Source organism: Pseudophryne corroboree, unplaced genomic scaffold (assembly GCF_028390025.1).
Source record: "Pseudophryne corroboree isolate aPseCor3 unplaced genomic scaffold, aPseCor3.hap2 scaffold_378, whole genome shotgun sequence".
Lineage (NCBI taxonomy): Eukaryota > Metazoa > Chordata > Amphibia > Anura > Myobatrachidae > Pseudophryne > Pseudophryne corroboree.
Window position 1 is genome coordinate 45,086 of NW_026970027.1, and position 23,666 is coordinate 68,751.

The 23,666-nt window shown below is 42.5% G+C and overlaps 2 non-coding genes across 2 annotated transcripts; both read left to right on the plus strand.

Annotated features, from left to right (window-relative positions):
• Positions 1-750: 750 nt before the first annotated feature.
• TRNAN-AUU (transfer RNA asparagine (anticodon AUU)) lies at positions 751-824 on the plus strand. The gene has a single exon. It is a non-coding gene; the product is annotated as a tRNA-Asn (tRNA).
• Positions 825-6,593: 5,769 nt separating this feature from the next.
• On the plus strand, positions 6,594-6,667 carry TRNAN-AUU (transfer RNA asparagine (anticodon AUU)). The gene has a single exon. It is a non-coding gene; the product is annotated as a tRNA-Asn (tRNA).
• The last annotated feature ends 16,999 nt before the right edge of the window (positions 6,668-23,666 follow it).

Consider the following 23,666-nt stretch of genomic DNA (forward strand, 5'->3'; position numbering starts at 1 on the left):
CATTGGAAAGGCAGCAAGATGCATCCTCATTTCAATGTCTACTGAAATAATACAGGTTGACACCAGGAAACATTAACGCCACTGCATCCTTGCTGCTTTCTCATGTGGAAGTCTGTTTAATGTGAAAACAAGGTGATATCTAATTAGCACACAGGTAAGGAATTACGAAAATCTTTATTTAAGGGTGAAGATGTTTCTCACAAAATTGTTGCCCCAATGCATCATTGAAATTCAAGCTGGAAAGATGATTTTAATATATCACTTGTACATTTTGTATTGCTCTTCTGGTGACAATGTAGTTTTTTTTGTCAATTACCATTTTAATAACAGGGTAAAGAAAATTAAGTGGATTTTTGAAAGAAAACTATACTGTCAATATACTATTAAAACAAATTAAAATGGTAAAAGTTATTGTACTTTAAGTAAAAATAAAAGAGCAAAAATATCAATCCCAGTTTTGATTACTTAAATTAACAAAAAAAATGCATATAGCAAAGGATAGTTTCAATCTGCCTACCTCTGGGTTATGGGTCCAGCATGCTTCCATTGCAGTACTCTGCTGCACATGTAAGTGCAAGAGATCCTGAAGCACTCACTCATCATGGGAAAGTACCAATGTGTTTATTCGTTAGTTGATGGAAGAAACATCTTACAAAAACTCTCCAGATTATTGACTTTTTTAATGTTTTTCTAGGAAACGTTCTAGATGTATGCTTATTAGCCTTTGTCAGTAGGCACTTTTTGCAAAGTGTCTCTGTGGCGCAATCGGTTAGTGTGTTCGGCTATTAACCGAAAGGTTGGTGGTTCAATCCCACCCAGGGACCTAATTAAACTTCTGATCAGATTTTGGTGATATTTAAGTAGACAAGTCAAAATTTCAAACCCCCTCTTATGGTGTAGGGTACATGGCCTTCTCTGATGTAATCAGAGTTAGATTTGATTCAGTGATTTTATAAAAAACAGCTAGGAAGCACAATTTAGCAGTGGGTTGCAGAGAAAAAAAATATGCTGGCAAAAAAAATCCAACTGAGTGATTAAACAGCTCTTCATTTTCTGGCTTTATTTTTATGCTAACAAATTTGTTCTCTGAAAAGTGTCCACAAAGCCAAGTCTCTGATTAACACCGTTGTAGGGATGGTTTTTCACCTATTACTAAATTAAACTTGCTTCATTGGAAAGGCAGCAAGATGCATCCTCATTTCAATGTCTACTGAAATAATACAGGTTGACACCAGGAAACATTAACGCCACTGCATCCTTGCTGCTTTCTCATGTGGAAGTCTGTTTAATGTGAAAACAAGGTGATATCTAATTATCACACAGGTAAGGAATTAAGAAAATCTTTATTTAAGGGTGAAGATGTTTCTCCCAAAATCGTTGCCCCAATGCATCATTGAAATTCAAGCTGGAAAGATGATTTTAATATATCACTTGTACATTTTGTATTGCTCTTCTGGTGACAATGTAGTTTGTTTTTGTCAATTACCATTTTAATAATAGGGTAAAGAAAATGAAGTGGATTTTTGAAAGAAAACAATACTGTCAATATACTATTAAAACAAATTAAAATGGTAAAAGTTATTGTACTTTTAGTAAAAATAAAAGAGACAAAATATCAATCCCAGTTTTGGATTACTTTAATTAACAAAAAAAAATGCATATAGCAGAGGATAGTTTCAATCTACCTATCTCTGGGTTATGGGTCCAGCATGCTTCCATTGCAGTACTCTGCTGCACATGTAAGTGCAAGAGATCCTGAAGCACTCACTCATCATGGGAAAGTACCAATGTGTTTCTTCATTGGTTGATGGAAGAAACATCTTACAAAAACTCTCCAGATTATTGACTTTTTAAAGTTTTTCTAGGAAACGTTCTTGATGAATGCTTATTAGCCTTTGTCAGTATGTACTTTTTGCAAAGTGTCTCTGTGGTGCAATTGGTTAGTGTGTAAGGCTATTAACCAAAAGGTTGGTGGTTCAATCCCACCCAGGAATGTAATTGACCTTGTGATCAGATTTTGGTGATATTTAAGTAGACAAGTCAAAATTTCAAACCCCCTCTTATTGTGTAGGGTACCTGGCCTTCTCTGATGTAATCAGAGTTAGATTTGATTCAGTGATTTTATAAAAAACAGCTAGGAAGCACAATTTAGCAGTGGGTTGCAGAGAAAAAAAATATGCTGGCAAAAAAAATCCAATTGAGTGATTAAACAGCTCTTCATTTTCTGGCTTTATTTTTATGCTAACAAATTTGTTCTCTGAAAAGTGTCCACAAAGCCAAGTCTCTGATTAACACCTTTGTAGGGATGGTTTTTCACCTATTACTAAATTTAACTTGCTTCATTGGAAAGGCAGCAAGATGCATCCTCATTTCAATGTCTACTGAAATAATACAAGTTGACACCAGGAAACATTAACGCCACTGCATCCTTGCTGCTTTCTCATGTGGAAGTCTGTTTAATGCGAAAACAAGGTGATATCTAATTAGCACACAGGTAAGGAATTAAGAAAATCTTTATTTAAGGGTGAAGATGTTTCTCACAAAATCGTTGCCCCAATGCATCATTGAAATTCAAGCTGGAAAGATGATTTTAATATATCACTTGTACATTTTGTATTGCTCTTCTGGTGACAATGTAGTTTGTTTTTGTCAATTACCATTTTAATAATAGGGTAAAGAAAATTAAGTGGATTTTTGAAAGAAAACAATACTGTCAATATACTATTAAAACAAATTAAAATGGTAAAAGTTATTGTACTTTAAGTAAAAATAAAAGAGCCAAAATATCAATCCCAGTTTTGGATTACTTTAATTAAAAAAAAAAAGCATACAGCAGAGGATAGTTTCAATCTGCCTACCTCTGGGTTATGAACCCAGCATGCTTCCATTGCTGTACTTTGCTGCACATGTAAGTGCAAGAGATCCTGAAGCACTCACTCATCATGGGAAAGTACCAATGTGTTTCTTCGTTGGTTGATGGAAGAAACATCTTACAAAAACTCTCCAGATTATTGACTTTTTAAAGTTTTTCTAGGAAACGTTTTAGATGAATGCTTATTAGCCTTTGTCAGTATGCACTTTCGCAAAGTGTCTCTGTGGCGCAATCAGTTAGTGTGTACGGCTATTAACTAAAAGGTTGGTGGTTCAATCCCACCCTGGGATGTAATTGATCTTGTTATCAGCTTTTGGTGATCTTTAAGTAGACAAGTCAAAATTTCAAACCCCCTCTTATGGTGTAGGGTACCTGGCCTTCTCTGATGTAATCAGAGTTAGATTTGATTCATTGATTTTATAAAAACAGCGAGGAAGCACAATTTAGCAGTGGTTTGCAGAGATAAAAAATATGCTGGCAGAAAAATCCAATTGAGTGATTAAACAGCTCTTCATTTTCTGGCTTTATTTTTATGCTAACAAATTTGTTCTCTGAAAAGTGTCCACAAAGCCAAGTCTCTGATTAACACCTTTGTAAGGATAGTTTTTCACCTATTACTAAATTAAACTTGCTTCATTGGAAAGGCAGCAAGATGCATCCTCATTTCAATGTCTACTGAAATAATACAAGTTGACACCAGGAAACATTAACGCCACTGCATCCTTGCTGCTTTCTCATGTGGAAGTCTGTTTAATGCGAAAACAAGGTGATATCTAATTATCACACAGGTAAGGAATTAAGAAAATCTTTATTTAAGGGTGAAGATGTTTCTCACAAAATCGTTGCCCCAATGCATCATTGAAATTCAAGCTGGAAAGATGATTTTAATATATCACTTGTACATTTTGTATTGCTCTTCTGGTGACAATGTAGTTTGTTTTTGTCAATTACCATTTTAATAATAGGGTAAAGAAAATGAAGTGGATTTTTGAAAGAAAACAATACTGTCAATATACTATTAAAACAAATTAAAATGGTAAAAGTTATTGTACTTTAAGTAAAAATAAAAGAGCCAAAATATCAATCCCAGTTTTGGATTACTTTAATTAACAAAAAAAAAGCATATAGCAGAGGATAGTTTCAATCTGCCTACCTCTGGGTTATGGGCCCAGCATGCTTCCATTGCTGTACTCTGCTGCACATGTAAGTGCAAGAGATCCTGAAGCACTCACTCATCATGGGAAAGTACCAATGTGTTTCTTCGTTGGTTGATGGAAGAAACATCTTACAAAAACTCTCCAGATTATTGACTTTTTTAAGTTTTTCTAGGAAACGTTTTAGATGAATGCTTATTAGCATTTGTCAGTATGTACTTTTGCAAAGTGTCTCTGTGGCGCAATCAGTTAGTGTGTACGGCTATTAACCAAAAGGTTAGTGGTTCAATCCCACCCAGGGACGTAATTGACCTTGTGATCAGATTTTGGTGATCTTTAAGTAGACAAGTCAAATTTCATACTCCCTGTTATTGTGTAGGGTACCTGGCCTTCTCTGATGTAATCAGAGTTAGATTTGATTCAGTGATTTTATAAAAAAAAGCTAGGAAGCACAATTTAGCAGTGGGTTGCAGAGAAAAAAAATATGCTGGCAGAAAAATCCAATTGAGTGATTAAACAGCTCTTTATTTTCTGGCTTTATTTTTATGCTAACAAATTTGTTCTCTGAAAAGTGTCCACAAAGCCAAGTCTCTGATTAACACCTTTGTAAGGATGGTTTTTCACCTATTACTAAATTAAACTTGCTTCATTGGAAAGGCAGCAAGATGCATCCTCATTTCAATGTCTACTGAAATAATACAGGTTGACACCAGGAAACATTAACGCCACTGCATCCTTGCTGCTTTCTCATGTGGAAGTCTGTTTAATGTGAAAACAAGGTGATATCTAATTAGCACACAGGTAAGGAATTAAGAAAATCTTTATTTAAGGGTGAAGATGTTTCTCACAAAATCGTTGCCCCAATGCATCATTGAAATTCAAGCTGGAAAGATGATTTTAATATATCACTTGTACATTTTGTATTGCTCTTCTGGTGACAATGTAGTTTGTTTTTGTCAATTACCATTTTAATAATAGGGTAAAGAAAATGAAGTGGATTTTTGAAAGAAAACAAAACTGTCAATATACTATTAAAACAAATTAAAATGGTAAAAGTTATTGTACTTTAAGTAAAAATAAAAGAGCCAAAATATCAATCCCAGTTTTGGAATACTTTAATTAACAAACAAAAAAATGCATATAGCAGAGGATAGTTTCAATCTGCCTACCTCTGGGTTATGGGCCCAGCATGCTTCCATTGCTGTACTCTGCTGCACATGTAAGTGCAAGAGATCCTGAAGCACTCACTCATCATGGGAAAGTACCAATGTGTTTCTTCGTTGGTTGATAGAAGAAACATCTTACAAAAACTCTCCAGATTATTGACTTTATTAAGTTTTTCTAGGAAACGTTTTAGATGAATGCTTATTAGCCTTTGTCAGTATGTACTTTTGCAAAGTGTCTCTGTGGCGCAATCAGTTAGTGTGTATGGCTATTAACCAAAAGGTTGGTGGTTCAATCCCACCCAGGGACGTAATTGACCTTGTTATCAGATTTTGGTGATATTTAAGTAGACAAGTCAAAATTTCAAACCCCCTCTTATTGTGTAGGGTACCTGGCCTTCTCTGATGTAATCAGAGTTAGATTTGATTCAGTGATTTTATAAAAACATCTAGGAAGCACAATTTAGCAGTGGGTTGCAGAGAAAAAGAAATATGCTTGCAAAAAAATCAAATTGCTTGATTTAACAGCTCTTAATTTTCTTGCTTTATTTTTATGCTAACAAATTTGTTCTCTGAAAAGTGTCCACAAAGCCAAGTCTCTGATTAACACCTTTGTAGGGATGGTTTTTCACCTATTACTAAATTAAACTTGCTTCATTGGAAAGGCAGCAAGATGCATCCTCATTTCAATGTCTACTGAAATAATACAGGTTGACACCAGGAAACATTAACGCCACTGCATCCTTGCTGCTTTCTCATGTGGAAGTCTGTTTAATGTGAAAACAAGGTGATATCTAATTAGCACACAGGTAAGGAATTACGAAAATCTTTATTTAAGGGTGAAGATGTTTCTCACAAAATTGTTGCCCCAATGCATCATTGAAATTCAAGCTGGAAAGATGATTTTAATATATCACTTGTACATTTTGTATTGCTCTTCTGGTGACAATGTAGTTTTTTTTGTCAATTACCATTTTAATAACAGGGTAAAGAAAATTAAGTGGATTTTTGAAAGAAAACTATACTGTCAATATACTATTAAAACAAATTAAAATGGTAAAAGTTATTGTACTTTAAGTAAAAATAAAAGAGCAAAAATATCAATCCCAGTTTTGATTACTTAAATTAACAAAAAAAATGCATATAGCAAAGGATAGTTTCAATCTGCCTACCTCTGGGTTATGGGTCCAGCATGCTTCCATTGCAGTACTCTGCTGCACATGTAAGTGCAAGAGATCCTGAAGCACTCACTCATCATGGGAAAGTACCAATGTGTTTATTCGTTAGTTGATGGAAGAAACATCTTACAAAAACTCTCCAGATTATTGATTTTTTAATGTTTTTCTAGGAAACGTTCTAGATGTATGCTTATTAGCCTTTGTCAGTAGGCACTTTTTGCAAAGTGTCTCTGTGGCGCAATCGGTTAGTGTGTTCGGCTATTAACCGAAAGGTTGGTGGTTCAATCCCACCCAGGGACCTAATTAAACTTGTGATCAGATTTTGGTGATATTTAAGTAGACAAGTCAAAATTTCAAACCCCCTCTTATGGTGTAGGGTACATGGCCTTCTCTGATGTAATCAGAGTTAGATTTGATTCAGTGATTTTATAAAAAAACAGCTAGGAAGCACAATTTAGCAGTGGGTTGCAGAGAAAAAAAATATGCTGGCAGAAAAATCCAATCGAGTGATTAAACAGCTCTTCATTTTCTGGCTTTATTTTTATGCTAACAAATTTGTTCTCTGAAAAGTGTCCACAAAGCCAAGTCTCTGATTAACACCTTTGTAAGGATGGTTTTTCACCTATTACTAAATTAAACTTGCTTCATTGGAAAGGCAGCAAGATGCATCCTCATTTCAATGTCTACTGAAATAATACAAGTTGACACCAGGAAACATTAACGCCACTGCATCCTTGCTGCTTTCTCATGTGGAAGTCTGTTTAATATGAAAACAAGGTGATATCTAATTAGCACACAGGTAAGGAATTAAGAAAATCTTTATTTAAGGGTGAAGATGTTTCTCACAAATTTGTTGACCCAATGCATCATTGAAATTCAAGCTGGAAAGATGATTTTAATATATCACTTGTACATTTTGTATTGCTCTTCTGGTGACAATGTAGTTTGTTTTTGTCAATTACCATTTTAATAATAGGGTAAAGAAAATGAAGTGGATTTTTGAAAGAAAACAATACTGTCAATATACTATTAAAACAAATTAAAATGGTAAAAGTTATTGTACTTTAAGTAAAAATAAAAGAGACAAAATATCAATCCCAGTTTTGGATTACTTTAATTAACAAAAAAAAATGCATATAGCAGAGGATAGTTTCAATCTGCCTACCTCTGGGTTATGGGCCCAGCATGCTTCCATTGCAGTACTCTGCTGCACATGTAAGTGCAAGAGATCCTGAAGCACTCACTCATCATGGGAAAGTACCAATGTGTTTCTTCGTTGGTTGATGGAAGAAACATCTTACAAAAACTCTCCAGATTATTGACTTTTTAAAGTTTTTCTAGGAAACGTTTTAGATGAATGCTTATTAGCCTTTGTCAGTATGGACTTTTGCAAAGTGTCTCTGTGGCGCAATCAATTAGTATGTACGGCTATTAACCATAAGGTTGGTGGTTCAATCCCACCCAGGGACCTAATTTCCCTTGTTATCAGATTTTGGTGATCTTTAAGTAGACAAGTCAAAATTTCAAACCCCCTGTTACGGTGTAGGGTACCTGGCCTTCTCTGATGTAATCAGAGTTAGATTTGATTCAGTGATTTTATAAAAACAGCTAGGAAGCACAATTTAGCAGTGGGTTGCAGAGAAAAAAAATATGCTGGCAGAAAAATCCAATTGAGTGATTAAACAGCTCTTCATTTTCTGGCTTTATTTTTATGCTAACAAATTTGTTCTCTGAAAAGTGTCCACAAAGCCAAGTCTCTGATTAACACCTTTGTAAGGATGGTTTTTCACCTATTACTAAATTAAACTTGCTTCATTGGAAAGGCAGCAAGATGCATCCTCATTTCAATGTCTACTGAAATAATACAAGTTGACACCAGGAAACATTAACGCCACTGCATCCTTGCTGCTTTCTCATGTGGAAGTCTGTTTAATATGAAAACAAGGTGATATCTAATTAGCACACAGGTAAGGAATTAAGAAAATCTTTATTTAAGGGTGAAGATGTTTCTCACAAAATCGTTGCCCCAATGCATCATTGAAATGCAAGCTGGAAATATGATTTTAATATATCACTTGTACATTTTGTATTGCTCTTCTGGTGACAATGTAGTTTGTTTTTGTCAATTACCATTTTAATAATAGGGTAAAGAAAATTAAGTGGATTTTTGAAAGAAAACAATACTGTCAATATACTATTAAAACAAATTAAAATGGTAAAAGTTGTTGTACTTTAAGTAAAAATAAAAGAGCCAAAATATCAATCCCAGTTTTGGATTACTTTAATTAACAAAAAAAAATGCATATAGCAGAAGATAGTTTCAATCTGCCTACCTCTGGGTTATGGGCCTAGCATGCTTCCATTGCTGTACTCTGCTGCACATGTAAGTGCAAGAGATCCTGAAGCACTCACTCATCATGGGAAAGTACCAATGTGTTTCTTCGTTGGTTGATGGAAGAAACATCTTACAAAAACTCTCCAGATTATTGACTTTTTAAAGTTTTTCTAGGAAACGTTTTAGATGAATGCTTATTAGCCTTTGTCAGTATGTACTTTTGCAAAGTGTCTCTGTGGCGCAATCAGTTAGTGTGTACGGCTATTAACCAAAAGGTTGGTGGTTCAATCCCACCCAGGGACGTACTTGACCTTGTTATCAGATTTTGGTGATCTTTAAGTAGACAAGTCAAATTTCATACCCCCTGTTATGGTGTAGGGTACCTGGCCTTCTCTGATGTAATCAGAGTTAGATTTGATTCAGTGATTTTATAAAAACATCTAGGAATCACAATTTAGCAGTGGGTTGCAGAGAAAAAGAAATATGCTGGCAAAAAAATCAAATTGCGTGATTAAACAGCTCTTCATTTTCTGGCTTTATTTTTATGCTAACAAATTTGTTCTCTGAAAAGTGTCCACAAAGCCAAGTCTCTGATTAACACCTTTGTAAGGATGGTTTTTCACCTATTACTAAATTAAACTTGCTTCATTGGAAAGGCAGCAAGATGCATCCTCATTTCAATGGTAAGTCAACCTTCTTGCCCTATGTTCCCTGTCAACGGATGAAGACGCATCATTATCTACCGCAGTCATTTTGGCCCAATAGATATGCAAGAAGTTTAGATTCCCCTTTCTTTGCAGGTAGAGGAAGGAAAAGGAAGAGGTCTGTAGCCTCTTCAAGATCGCAGGACCAGAGATTGTCCTCTGCTTCTGCCAAATCCACTGCATGACACTGGGGCTTTCTTGCAGGAGCCCACACCAGTGGGGGCACGTCTAAAACTCTTCAGTCAGTTCTGGATTCATTCGGACCTGGACTCGTGGGTTTTACAAATAGTGTCCCAAGGGTACAAACTGGGGTTTCAAGACGTTCCCCCTCACCGATTGTTCAAATTGGCCTTTGTCAGCAGGGAGAAGGTTTTTATTCAAGCCTCTTCGTGGTCCCGAAGCCGGACGGCTCAGTCAGACCAATCTTAAATCTGAAATCCCTCAATTTCTTCCTAAAGAAATTCAATTTCAAGATGGAATTTCTCAGGGCAGTGATCTCCAGTCCGGAGGACGGAGATTTCATGGTTTTGGTAGACATAAAGGATGCCTACTTACATGTTCCCATTTAGCCACTGCCTCAAGCTACCTAAGGTTTGCAATTCAGGATTGTCATTACCAATTTCAGACATTGCCGTTTGGTCTGTCCACGGCTCCGAGGATTTTCACCAGGGTGATGGCGGAAATTATGGTTCTCCTTCGCAAGCAAGGAGTCACAATTATCCCGTACTTGGATGATCTCCTGATAAAGGCGAGATCCAGGGACCAGTTGGTGCAAAACATTGCACTCTCCCTGACAGTTCTTCAACAACATGGTTGGCTCCTAAACTTGCCAAAATCGCAGTTGGTCCCAATGACGCGGTTGTTGTTTTTGGGAGTCATACTGTTAGGCGCCAGGGTCCGCATGATGGTCTGCGCGGCCCGGCGCCTAGCAACTAGAGACGCCGTGCACGTACAGCCGCCGGCTCCCTAGCAACGCTAGACGCCGGGCGCGCTGAGCCGCACGGACCCTAGCAACGGGGACGCCACTGGCGGATCGCGTTCCCCATTGCTAGGCTTTAGGAAATTAAGATATTCACCTGCTCTCTGGCCGTGCAGCAAGGCAGCTGCACGGCATTTATTCTAATCAGCCTTTAGCAGCTGATTGGAGGACTCCTTGTTAAATACACTCCCAGGGCTTCTCACAGATGCCGGTAATAGCTTCCTGCATGCTGCCTTTGTTTGCTGAGAGTCTGTTTCCAGTCCTGCTGTATCCGGTCATTCCAGTCCGCAGAAGTCCGGTATTCGGGAGTTGTCATCTCATCCCAAGAGGTCGTTTGGTTCCCTGGAGTCCTGACTGATCACCGTTTTATATCCAGTGGTGTTCGTGAGTTGCGGCTCTGCCGTGTGTTGCGGCTCAGCCGCTTTACCTTTTATATTTTGTGTTTGGAGCATTTGCGGAGGGTTCCGCTTCCACAAGTCCTCTCTGGTACTTGGCGGTGCCGGGTAGGAGAATTGGACAAGTGGATATTTTGGTTGTCCTTTTTCCTGGCGGTTTCTCCGCACATATTATAGTTTTGAGTTTGCTTAGCCCCTGGCCTGGTTGTTTAGTTAGAGGGCCTCTTGTTATCACCCTGTCTCAGGTTTCCCTTTGTCTCTCATTAAGACCGGGGGGCATCGAAGTTGGGCAGACATAATCCGCCCTTCAAACGCGGCTGCCAAGGGCTCAAGAAACCATAGTCTCGCAGGGGATTTCTGACAACACGGGTGAGACAACAGAGTTAGGGCGCCAGGGGCTATTTTCCTGTCCTGCTCCCTTCCCCAGCATTCCGTTCCAGTGCTCCAGTCCTTGCCATAAGATCTTCTCTGACCAGAGTGCTGGAATCATAACATTATTACCGGCCATACCAAAACTTAAAATTAAACAGGGTTTAATTTTTGCTCATTCAGTTTTGTGAGAGTTTATCGGCCTCATGAATCCAACAGGTTTAGGGCCAAATCCTGGTCAGCTCTTAGTCAGCCAGATTCAAGAACTTACTCAGATGGTTCAGGATCTTTCTCTTCGGGTGAAGTCGCAGGAAGATCTTTTGCGAGCTTCCCCAAGGGTAGTCCCTGAACCAAAGATGCATTTGCCTGACCGTTTTTCTGGTGATAGAAAAGAGTTTTTTTAATTTTAAAGAATCCTGTAAACTTTATTTTCGTTTAAGACCGACTTCCTCGGGTACTGAATCTCAGCGGGTCGGGTTTATTATTTCTTTGCTCCAGGGGGATCCTCAGACCTGGGCATTTGGTTTAAGAGCAGAGGATCCGGCATTGTTGTCAATTGACGCTTTTTTTGAGTCTTTAGGGCTCTTGTATGATGACCCTGATAGAGAGGCGTCCGCTGAAAGTCAGTTGCGCGCTCTCAGACAGGGTAGAAATCCTGCAGAGGTTTATTGTACGGAGTTTCGCCGTTGGTCGAACGACTGTGGCTGGAATGACCCAGCCCTGCGCAGTCAGTTTCGCCTCGGCTTATCAGAGTCTATAAAAGACAGTCTCCTTCAGTACCCCGCTCCTGAGACTCTCGATAAACTCATGGAGCTTTCTATTAAGATTGATCGTCGTCTCAGAGAGCGGAGGGCTGAAAAAGGAGCACCTGTAAGGTCAAGTCCGTGTGTATATTCCATTCCTGAAGACATAGAGGAGACCATGCAGATGGGTCTCTCCCGGCTGTCTCCTGAAGAAAGAGCCAGAAGGCAAAATTCTGGTCTTTGTCTGTACTGTGGGGGTAAGGGACATTTTGCTCGTAATTGTCCGAACAAGTCGGGAAACGCTTTGACCAGGTGAATTGTGAGGGGGTTCACCTAGGTCTGCAGCTTATCTCCTCGAATAACTCCCTTTTAGTCCCAGTTAAAGTTTCCTTTGGCAGCCTCAGTTCTTTGGTGTCGGCTTTTGTTGACAGTGGAGCTGCAGGAAACTTTATGGATTTAACTTGGGCTAAGGCCTTAGGCATTCCTCAGTTACCTTTGGGTAGGTGTGTCACCATGCATGGCTTAGATGGGAGTCCGCTGTCTAATGGGATTATTTCTCTCCGTACACCTCCTGTACTACTTACAGTAGGAGCTCTACATTCCGAGAAAATCGAGTTCTTTCTTACACATTGCCCAGCAGTTCCAGTTGTTCTGGGTCACCCTTGGCTGGCCTTTCATAATCCCACCATTGATTGGCGGTCGGGGGAGATTTCACATTGGGGTACTTTTTGTGATAAGGAATGTATCACGTTTCCAGTCAGAGTAGCAGCTATCATTCCAGAACTCATTCCGGTGGAATACCAGGAGTTTGCTGATGTTTTCTCCAAAGGCAATGCGGACATTCTGCCTCCCCATCGGCCTTATGATTGTGCTATTGAGTTAATTCCTGGTGCCGCATTGCCAAAGGGAAGATTATATGCATTATCCGGGCCAGAAACTGCGGCTATGAATGATTATGTAAAGGAGAGCCTTGAGAAAGGATTTATTAGACCATCAAAATCTCCTTTAAGTGCAGGCTTCTTCTTTGTGGAGAAAAAGGATGGCTCGCTTAGACCTTGCATTGATTTTAGAGCCCTGAATAAGATCTCAGTTAAAAACACCTATCCTTTGCCGTTGATTTCTGTACTCTTTGATCAGTTACGTTCTGCTGTGATTTTTTTCTAAAATTGACCTTAGAGGAGCGTACAACCTCATCCGAATTAAATCTGGAGATGAGTGGAAAACGGCCTTCAGTACTCAGTCGGGTCACTACGAATACCTGGTGATGCCGTTCGGCCTGTCCAATGCTCCGGCAGTTTTTCAAGACCTCATTAACGATGTGCTCCGTGACTTCCTAGGGAAATTCGTGGTCGTTTACTTAGACGACATCCTGATTTTTTCTAAATCAATGGAACAACATGTTACCCAGGTGCGTCTGGTTCTTCAAAAGTTATGTGAGAATCATTTATATGCCAAGCTGGAGAAGTGTGAGTTTCATGTCACGGAAGTATCTTTTTTAGGGTACATAATTTCCCCTCAGGGATTTTCCATGGAACCAAAGAAACTCCAGGCCATCCTTAGTTGGGCGCAACCCACCAATTTAAAAGCAATTAAGCGTTTTTTAGGGTTTGCGAATTATTATAGGAGGTTCATTCATTCTTTTTCTGACCTGGTTGCTCCCATTGTAGCTCTGACAAAGAAAGGAGCGGATCCTACCAACTGGTCGCGTGAAGCTGAGTTGTCCTTCCGGGCCTTGAAACAAGCCTTTGTCTCGGCTCCAGTCCTCAGACTTCCTAATCCGGAATTGCCCTTTGTGGTGGAGGTTGATGCCTCGGAGGTTGGAGTGGGGGCTATCCTTTCTCAAAAGGATCCGGAGTCTCTGGAGTTACATCCTTGTGCCTTTATGTCCAGGAAATTCTCCTCCGCTGAATCCAACTATGACGTTGGTAATCGGGAGTTACTGGCGGTAAAATGGGCTTTCGAGGAGTGGAGGCATTGGCTGGAGGGAGCAAAACATACTATTTCGGTATTGACTGACCATAAGAACCTGCAATAGATTGAATCGGCTAAGCGGCTTAATGCCCGGCAGGCACGTTGGGCATTATTTTTTACGCGTTTCAAATTTATAATCACTTTCAGGCCTGGTTCCAAGAATACTAAGGCTGATGCCCTGTCACATAGCTTTCTTCCGGTTCACAATAACAATCCTGTTACCCCCATACTTCCATCTTCGGTCATCTGGGCGGGCCTCACACAAGATTTATTTACCCAGTTAAAACAGCTTCAACACCAAGCTCCTAGAATTACCCCTGCTGGTCGTCTTTACGTCCCTGAGTTTTTGAGAGTTACTGTTTTAACGGAATTCCATGATAACAAAGTTTCAGGGCATCCAGGAGTCTCTAAGACATTGGAGTTAGTCTCTCGCTCAGTATGGTGGCCTGGTCTTTCTAAAGACGTCAAGGAATTTGTTTATTCATGTCAGGTTTGTGCACAGCATAAGGTTCCCCGTTCCTTGCCCATCGGGCAACTTATGCCCTTAAATGTTCCTCTCAGGCCGTGGTCTCATATTTCCATGGATTTTGTGGTTGACCTTCCCCTTTCAGCCGGATTCCGAGTCATATGGGTGGTAGTGGACCGTTTTAGTAAAATGGCTCATTTTATTGCTCTTCCCCGATTGCCTTCTGCCCAAGGGTTGGCAGTTTTGTTTCTCCGCCATGTATTCAGGCTTCATGGGTTGCCTACTGATATTGTTTCTGATCGGGGTCCACAATTCATCGCACAATTCTGGAAATGTTTTTGTGCCTCATTGAAGATGAAATTGTCGTTAACATCCGGTTACCACCCACAATCCAACGGGCAAACCGAACGAGTTAACCAATCATTGAAACAATATTTGCGCTTGTATTCAGCCAAACTCCAGAATGATTGGTCCGAGTTTCTTCCGTTGGCTGAATTTGCTTACAATAATTCTTGTCATTCCTCCACTAAAGAGTCTCCATTCTTTTCAGTTTTTGGTTTTCACCCCAGAGCTAATTCTTTTTTTCATCATTCCTCAGTCTCCTCGCTTACCTTAACCTCCCATCTCAGAGCCATTTGGAAAAAGGTGCACCTTGCTCTCAGAAAAGCGGCCTTTCGAGAGAAGAAATTTTCTGACAGGCTCCGACGTCCTTGCACTTTTAAGGTGGGAGATAGGGTGTGGTTGTCGACTCGCAACATCAGGCTTCGACAATCCTCAGCTAGACTGGGACCCAAATTTATTGGGCCATTTCTTATTATTAAAAGAGTCAACCCAGTTGCCTTTCGGTTACGTTTACCAAGATCTCTCAGGATTGGAAATACGTTTCATTGTTCCCTGTTGAAACAATACGTTTCTTCCAGTAGATTTCCTCGGAAGATCTCTCAGGGTAGATCTCCAGTGGATGTACAGGGACAACAGGAGTTCTTGGTAGAGAAGGCTCTCGATTCCAAATTGTCCCGGGATCGGCTGTATTTTCTGGTTCACTGGAAAGGCTATGGTCCGGAGGAAAGGTCTTGGGTCCAGGATAAGGATCTTCATGCCCCGAGGCTCAAGAGGGCATTTTTTCGGGAATTTCCTCAGAAACCTGGCTTTAGGGGTTCCTTGACCCCTCCTCAAGGGGGGGGTACTGTTAGGCGCCAGGGTCCGCTTGATGGTCTGCGCGGCCCGGCGCCTAGCAACTAGAGATGCCGTGCACGTACAGCCGCCGGCTCCCTAGCAACGCTAGACGCCGGGCGCGCTGAGCCGCACGGACCCTAGCAACGGGGACGCCACTGGTGGACCGCGTTCCCCGTTGCTAGGCTTTAGGAAATTAAGATATTCACCTGCTCTCTGGCCGTGCAGCAAGGCAGCTGCACGGCATTTATTCTAATCAGCCTTTAGCAGCTGATTGGAGGACTCCTTGTTAAATACACTCCCAGGGCTTCTCACAGATGCCGGTAATAGCTTCCTGCATGCTGCCTTTGTTTGCTGAGAACCACAGAGAGAAGCGCTGTCACTAAAGTATTAATATATTTTATTAAAAATGACCTTATTCATATATAAAAATTATGAGAAAACCTAAACATCCTGTGACTTTAAAAAATCTTTTAGCAGCAACACATCAAAACATGTAACAATTTGTATTCCTCACTAAGGTCTCCTTTGGAACAATGTATCAATCTACCCTTTATATAATGTATAGTAACTCTTGTGATTAACAGGAATTCCTTAGAGTAAGCTCCACGCGTGGGCTGATTGAAACACTTGAAACCATATATTGGTAGAGGGTTTAAAAGTTCATCCGTGATGTATATAGGGATTATTCACATTGATGTCATCCGCTCCATTATTTGTGAAATCCCTATTTAGCTCTTATTTCTCAATAATGCCGTCCAGAATTGATCAGCTTTTCTTATGAAGCTTATAATTGCACAATAACAGATTAAGCATGTGACGCTATTTTGGAGTCTGTTATTATACTTAACCCAACTTATGCAATGGGCAACAATTGTGTTATGTCCGTAGGGCGCCGGCTGCCCGCTCTGGGACACTGCAACAGAATGTGCAGGGCTTGTGAGAAATAATAGATAAAATGCTCACAGTCTCATTCAGATCGGCATAAAAATTCAAAGACTATAATGCTCTCTCACCACTTTCCATCAAGCTTCACCTGGAGCATACTGCTAGCTGTCATAAGCTGAATCTCCGTTTGGTGCGGTGAGCCAAATGCCGAACAGATGCTGGGTGAGGCGCTGAGCGGCGGATGCTGTCGGGGACGTGCTGCAGAAATCAGTCTCTGTTCGTGATGGTTAGCTGGATGCCATGCAGAATGTCGGGCAATGTAATCAGACGGATTGCTTGACGCGTTTCTCAGCCTCAATCCTGGGGCTGTTTCCTCAGAAGTACCGCCTCTAGAGCCCCTGGTCTCCTTTATACTCCTCTGCTTCCTTAATTGGCAATACACCTGTCTGTTGGTAATCACTTGTAATCAGAAGGAGCTCAGCTGCCATCATTTAATTTAATCTATTAATGACTTGCAGACTCCTATTCAAGCAGTGGCAGTCAAAAAATTTCTTATACATATATATATTAACACATTTGCAGAGAAACAAAGGAGAGTGGACTCGAATTATTTAAAATACACTTAAATGAACTATTAAAAAACAATAATATAAAAACCAATGTCTCATAGCCAGAAGTTACTTTAAATCACGATTAAACAATAACGATACTCTCAATCATTATGTTTATAAATCTTTCATAAACCTCCTAATTTTTATTACTCTTATGAGAATGATGCTCATGGAATTTTTATTACCCTTAAAACCAAGAAGCTCTTTTAACCATATATTAATGCCAGATTGACCATTCAGATCTGTAGAAATCCATGAATATAGACAGTAAAATTACCCAACCTAATACCAAATAATCTCTAAATCTTAAAGTATTTCAAAAAAACTCTTAAATCTAGAACCAAATAAGATCATTTTAGTCAGAATACAATTGATGCAGTTATATTTCTTTGTAGATTTGTTTGCTGAGAGTCTGTTTCCAGTCCTGCTGTATCCGGTCATTCCAGTCCGCAGAAGTCCGGTATTCGGGAGTTGTCATCTCATCCCAAGAGGTCGTTTGGTTCCCTGGAGTCCTGACTGATCACCGTTTTATATCCAGTGGTGTTCGTGAGTTGCGGCTCTGCCGTGTGTTGCGGCTCAGCCGCTTTACCTTTTATATTTTGTGTTTGGAGCATTTGCGGAGGGTTCCGCTTCCACAAGTCCTCTCTGGTACTCGGCGGTGCCGGGTAGGAGAATTGGACAAGTGGATATTTTGGTTGTCCTTTTTCCTGGCGGTTTCTCCGCACATATTATAGTTTTGAGTTTGCTTAGCCCCTGGCCTGGTTGTTTAGTTAGAGGGCCTCTTGTTATCACCCTGTCTCGGGTTTCCCTTTGTCTCTCATTAAGACCGGGGGGCATCGAAGTTGGGCAGACATAATCCGCCCTTCAAACGCGGCTGCCAAGGGCTCAAGAAACCATAGTCTCGCAGGGGATTTCTGACAACACGGGCGAGACAACAGAGTTAGGGCGCCAGGGGCTATTTTCCTGTCCTGCTCCCTTCCCCAGCATTCCGTTCCAGTGCTCCGGTCCTTGCCATAAGATCTTCTCTGACCAGAGTGCTGGAATCATAACACATACTGGACACAGAAGAGGTTTTCTTCCAGTGGAAAGGCTATGGAGATCCAGAGTCTGGTCAAACAAATTCTGAAACCAGCAAGAGTGTTAATCCATCAATGCATTCAGTTGCTGGGGAAGATGGTTGTGGCCTACAAGGCCATTCAGTTTGGCAGGTTCCATGCCAGAGTGTTCCAGTGGGACCTGTTGGACAATTGGTCCGGATCCCACCTACACATGCACCGGAGGATAATCCTGTCTTCCAAGACCAGAATCTCACTCCATTGGTGGCTGCACAGTTCTCACCTCCTAGAGGGGCGATGGTTCGGGATCCAGGACTGGATCCTAGGGACCACAGATGCAACCCTCCGAGGCTGGGGAGCAGTCACACAGGGGGAAAACGTCCAAGGAAGATGGTCAAGTCAGGAAAGTTGTCTCCACATAAATGTTCTGGAGTTAAGGGCCATTTAATAACTGCAGACACAGTACACACTGGGACGGGTGCCCAGCATCCTCAACAGACTAAGAGAAAAGGATTTACCGGTAGGTATTAAAATCCTAGTTTCTCTAACGTCCTAGAGGATGCTGGGGACTCCGTAAGGACCATGGGGATAGACGGGCTCCACAGAGTTCATGATCTTCACTGAGGTAGCGCACAGCACTGCAGCTGTGCGCCATTGCTCCCATACACCTCACATACTCCGGTCACTGTAAGGGTGCAGGGCGCAGGGGGGGCGCCCTGGGCAGCAATATAAACCTCTTTTTGGCAAAAATATAACATATATACAGCTGGGCACTGTATATATGTATGAGCCCCCACCAATTTTACAGTTTAAGCGGGACAGAAGCCCGCCGCCGAGGGGGCGGGGCTTCTCCCTCAGCACTCACCAGCGCCATTTTTTCTCCTCAGCACCGCTGAGAGGAAGCTCCCCGGACTCTCCCCTGCTTATACCACGGTAGAGAAGAGGGTTGAAAAGAGAGGGGGGGCACATAATTCGGCGCAAATTACATACAGCAGCGCTACTGGACAAACATTAAGTTACTGTGTTATTCCTGGGTTATATAGCGCTGGGGAGTGTGCTGGCATACTCTCTCTCTGTCTCTCCAAAGGGCCTTGTGGGGAAACTGTCTTCAGAAAAAGTATTCCCTGTGTGTGTGGTGTGTCGGTACACATGTGTCGACATGTCTGAGGAAGAAGGCTATATTAGAGAGGAGCGGGAGCAAATGAATGTGGTGTCTCCGCTGACACCTGATTGGATGGATATGTGGAATGTTTTAAATGCTAGTGTAAACTCATTGTACAAAAGATTAGACAAGGCTGAAGCTTTGGGACAGTCAGGGACTCAACCCATGCCTGATCCTATGTTGCAGGGACTGTCAGGGTCTCATAAGCGCCCACTATCCCAGATTGTTGACATAGATACCGACACGGATTCTGACTCCAGTGTCGATTACGATGATGCAAAGTTACAGCCAAAATTGGCAAAATCCGTTCGATATATGATTATGGCAATAAAAGATGTTTTGCACATCACAGAGGAACCCCCTGTCCCTGACAAGAGGGTACATATGTACAAGGGAAAGAAGCCTGAGGTAACCTTTGAGGGGGTCACACGAGCTGAACGAGTTATGTGAAAAAGCTTGGGAATCTCCAGATAAAAGACTGCAGATTTCCAAAAGGATTCTTATGGCGTATCCTTTTCCATCAACGGATAGGTTACGATGGAAATCCTCCCGTAGGATGGACAAAGCATTAACACGCACAGCTACAGTTGGAAAATCAAATTTTTTACCTTATGTTCCCTCACAGCATAAGAAAGCTCTGCATTATCAAATGCAGTCCTTTCGGTCACAAAGAAACAAGAAAGTGCGAGGTGCGTCCTTTCTTGCCAGAGGTAGGGGCAGAGGAATAAAGCTGCACAACACAGCTAGTTCCCAGGAACAGAAGTCCTCCCCGGCCTCTACAAAATCTACCTCATGACGCTGGGGCTCCACTGGCAGAGTCCGGCCCATGTGATGTCATGCAGCTGCTCTGACCACGCCTCCTGTTTCTCCGTTGCCGACCCCATTTTGAAACCGTGCCCCCGCACCGCTCCATCTCCGACTTGGAAATGGAGTGTTGTTGACCCCCCTCCACCCCCCCCTTCACCGATTCACAGGCAGAGGTGATCGCATTATCTGCGGGGTGCCGCAGAAAATGCAGGCGGATGCGTATGCTCTTAGCAGTTTTTGCAGTTGGATTGCGATCCAACCTGAATCAGGCCCCATTACCTATCACAATGCACTGCGGGTAGTACAAAATGGGGTTAATATAGGAGAAAAAACCCCAGAGCTGTGCTCCTTAACTGTCCCTGGTGGCTAGTGGAGCGGCTGCCCAGTAATCAGTGTCCACGCCAGTGCGCACACGGCCCGCCCCCATCAGCGGCCTCGTGATCCCGGAGGGCGGTGTGTGTGTGACTGACCTTAGGAAGAAACCGGAGCCTCCGCTGCAGTGACCCAGCAACCGGGGCACGGGAGTATACTGCGCCACTGGGAGTGATGGAGCTGCAGTAAAGAGGTCTATTAGACCTAGCCTGCTGCAGCCCTTGTAGATTCTTATAAAAAAAGTTATTCTTTTCTTGCCAAAATTAATAGCTAAGAATAGGCTGCCTGAGGCAGCCCCCTGTTAAGTGGCCTGCTACTGAAGGCACCAACTACAAACTGAGCTCCCTGTTCATGGAAGCGAGGTTATAGAGGAGGGGGCGCTGAGCATCTTGGGAACAGTCAAAAGCTTTGAGCCTGTGGGTGCCTCAGATCAAGATCCTACTCTGGTGTACATACAATGTGAATCCTTGTGGAGTCCAGTGTACCCCACAGAAGAAATGAATGCGTCACACCCATTGGCAGCAACATTAGAATAGCTGCTGATGGGCACAATTGAGAAAGGAAGGGGGGAAAACATTTGAATCCAGCACATATATGTAATTTGAATATGTAATTTGTACCTTCCTACTTTAAAATGTAATGGATGAAACTCACCCTGTGAGAACTATCTTCATGATCAAGAGATCTCATATGCAAGATAAGTATGTGTTGGGATAGGGCTGTGGAGGGCGGCTGCTCGGGCACACCCCTGTCAAGTTAAGGAGATTCAACTGAGGAAGCACAAGGGAACTCTCATCTGGGAACAACAACTGCAGGGAGAACACATTTTCAGACGAATGTGGGAGGGCAGAAGGCTGCCTAATACTGAAACACCCCCTAACAACAAACCAAATGCAACAACTACTGCAAGCATTCCTGGGGGAAGGCCTGCAGCAGATGGATTTGCATATAGTGATGTCATCCAAGCAGTGGGCATAGTTGGCTGCAACCCTCGTCTGCATATGAAAAGAGAAAAGGGTCACGCAGGGCATGGCGGCCTTTGTGGGGTTGCGCTTGGATGACCCCTAAATCGCTTTATACACCCCCACCCCCCATCAGTGTGGGCTCATGTTGGCCATGCCCCAGCCCCTGAAGCATTCAAGCTGATTTCTTGCAGCAGCTGGACCCAGAAACAGCTCCAGAGTTGCTCTACAAGACAAGTAAAAGGGTGTGAGCCCTGCAGCACCACCTGTAGTTTGCATACACACATATATAGGACAGCATCTCTTATATGCCCCAGGGTCAATAAAATAGTATCCTTATCTAGGGTATCCATCCCCTCAGATAAGGTATCCGTCCATGCCGCTACAGCACTACACACCCAGGCCGACGCAATTGCCGGTCTGAGTAAGGTACCTGAATGTGTATAAATGGACTTCAGGGTAATCTCCTGTTTGCGGTCAGCAGACTCTTTGAGGGTAGCCGTATACTGGGACGGGAGGGCTTTCTTCTTGGATAAGCGTGTTAATGCTTTGTCCACCCTAGGGGAGGATTCCCATCGTAACCTATCCATTGATGGGAAAGGATACGCCATAAGAATCCTTTTGGAAATCTGCAGTCTTTTATCTGGAGATTCCCAAGCTTTTTCACATAACTCGTTCAGCTCGTGTGACCCCCTCAAAGGTTACCTCAGGCTTTTTCGCCTTGTACATATGTACCCTCTTGTCAGGGACAGGGGGTTCCTCTCTGATGTGCAAAACATCTTTTATTGCCATAATCATATATCGAATGGATTTTGCCAATTTTGGCTGTAACTTTGCATCATCGTAATCGACACTGGAGTCAGAATCCGTGTCTGTATCTGTGTCAACAATCTGGGATAGTGGGCGCTTATGAGACCCTGACAGTCCCTGCAACATAGGATCAGGCATGGGTTGAGACCCTGACTGTCCCAAAGCTTCAGCCTTGTCTAATCTTTTGTGCAATGAGTTTACACTAGAATTTAAAACATTCCACATATCCATCCAATCAGCTGTCGGCGGAGACACCACATTCATTTGCTCCTGCTCCTCTCTAATATAGCCTTCTTCCTCAGACATGTCGACACACGTGTACCGACACACCACACACACAGGGAATGCTTTTTCTGAAGACAGTTTCCCCACAAGGCCCTTTGGAGAGACAGAGAGAGAGTATGCCAGCACACACCCCAGCGCTATATAACCCAGGAATACACAGTAACTTAATGTTTGCCCAGTAGTACTGCAGCATGTAATTTGCGCCAAATTATGTGCCCCCCTCCCCTCTTTTCAACTCTCTTGTCTACCGTGGTATAAGCAGGGGAGAGTCCGGGGAGCTTCCTCTCAGCGGTGCTGTGAAGAAAAAATGGCGCTGGTGAGTGCTGAGGGAGAAGCCCCGCACCCTCGGCGGCAGGCTTCTGTCCCGCTTAAACTGTAAAATTGGCGGGGGCTCATACATATATACAGTGCCCGGCTGTATATGTGTTATATTTTTGCCAAAAAGAGGTTTATATTGCTGCCCAGGGTGCCCCCCCCCCCCCCTGCGCCCTGCACCCTTACAGTGACCGGAGTGTGTGAGGTGTATGGGAGCAATGGCGCACAGCTGCAGTGCTGTGCGTTACTTCAGTGAAGATCATGAAGTCTTCTGCCGCCTCTGAAGTCTTCTTTTCTTCTCATACTCACCCGGCTTCTATCTTCCGGCTCTGCAAGGGGGACGGAGGCGCGGCTCTGGGACGGACGGCGAGGGTGAGATCCTGCGTACCAATCCCTCTGGAGCTAATGGTGTCCAGTAGCCTAAGAAGCAGGACCTTGCAACTCAGAGAGTAGGGCTGCTTCTCTCCCCTCAGTCCCTCGATGAGGGAGTCTGTTGCCAGCAGTGCTCCCTGAAAATTAAAAACCTAACAAAATACTTTCTGTCAGAAAGCTCAGGAGAGCTCCTGAAAAGCACCCAGTCTCCACTGGGCACAGTATCAAACTGAGGTCTGGAGGAGGGGCATAGAGGGAGGAGCCAGTGCACACCCAGAACTAAAGTCTTTCTTAAAGTACCCATGTCTCCTGCGGAGCCTATCTATCCCCATGGTCCTTACGGAGTCCCCAGCATACTCTAGGACGTTAGAGAAAATAGGATTTTAATACCTACCGGTAAATCCTTTTCTCTTAGTCCGTAGAGGATGCTGGGCACCCGTCCCAGTGCGTACTGTGTCTGCAGTTATTAAATGGCCCTTAACTCCAGAACATTTATGTGGAGAAAACTTTCCTGACTTGACCATC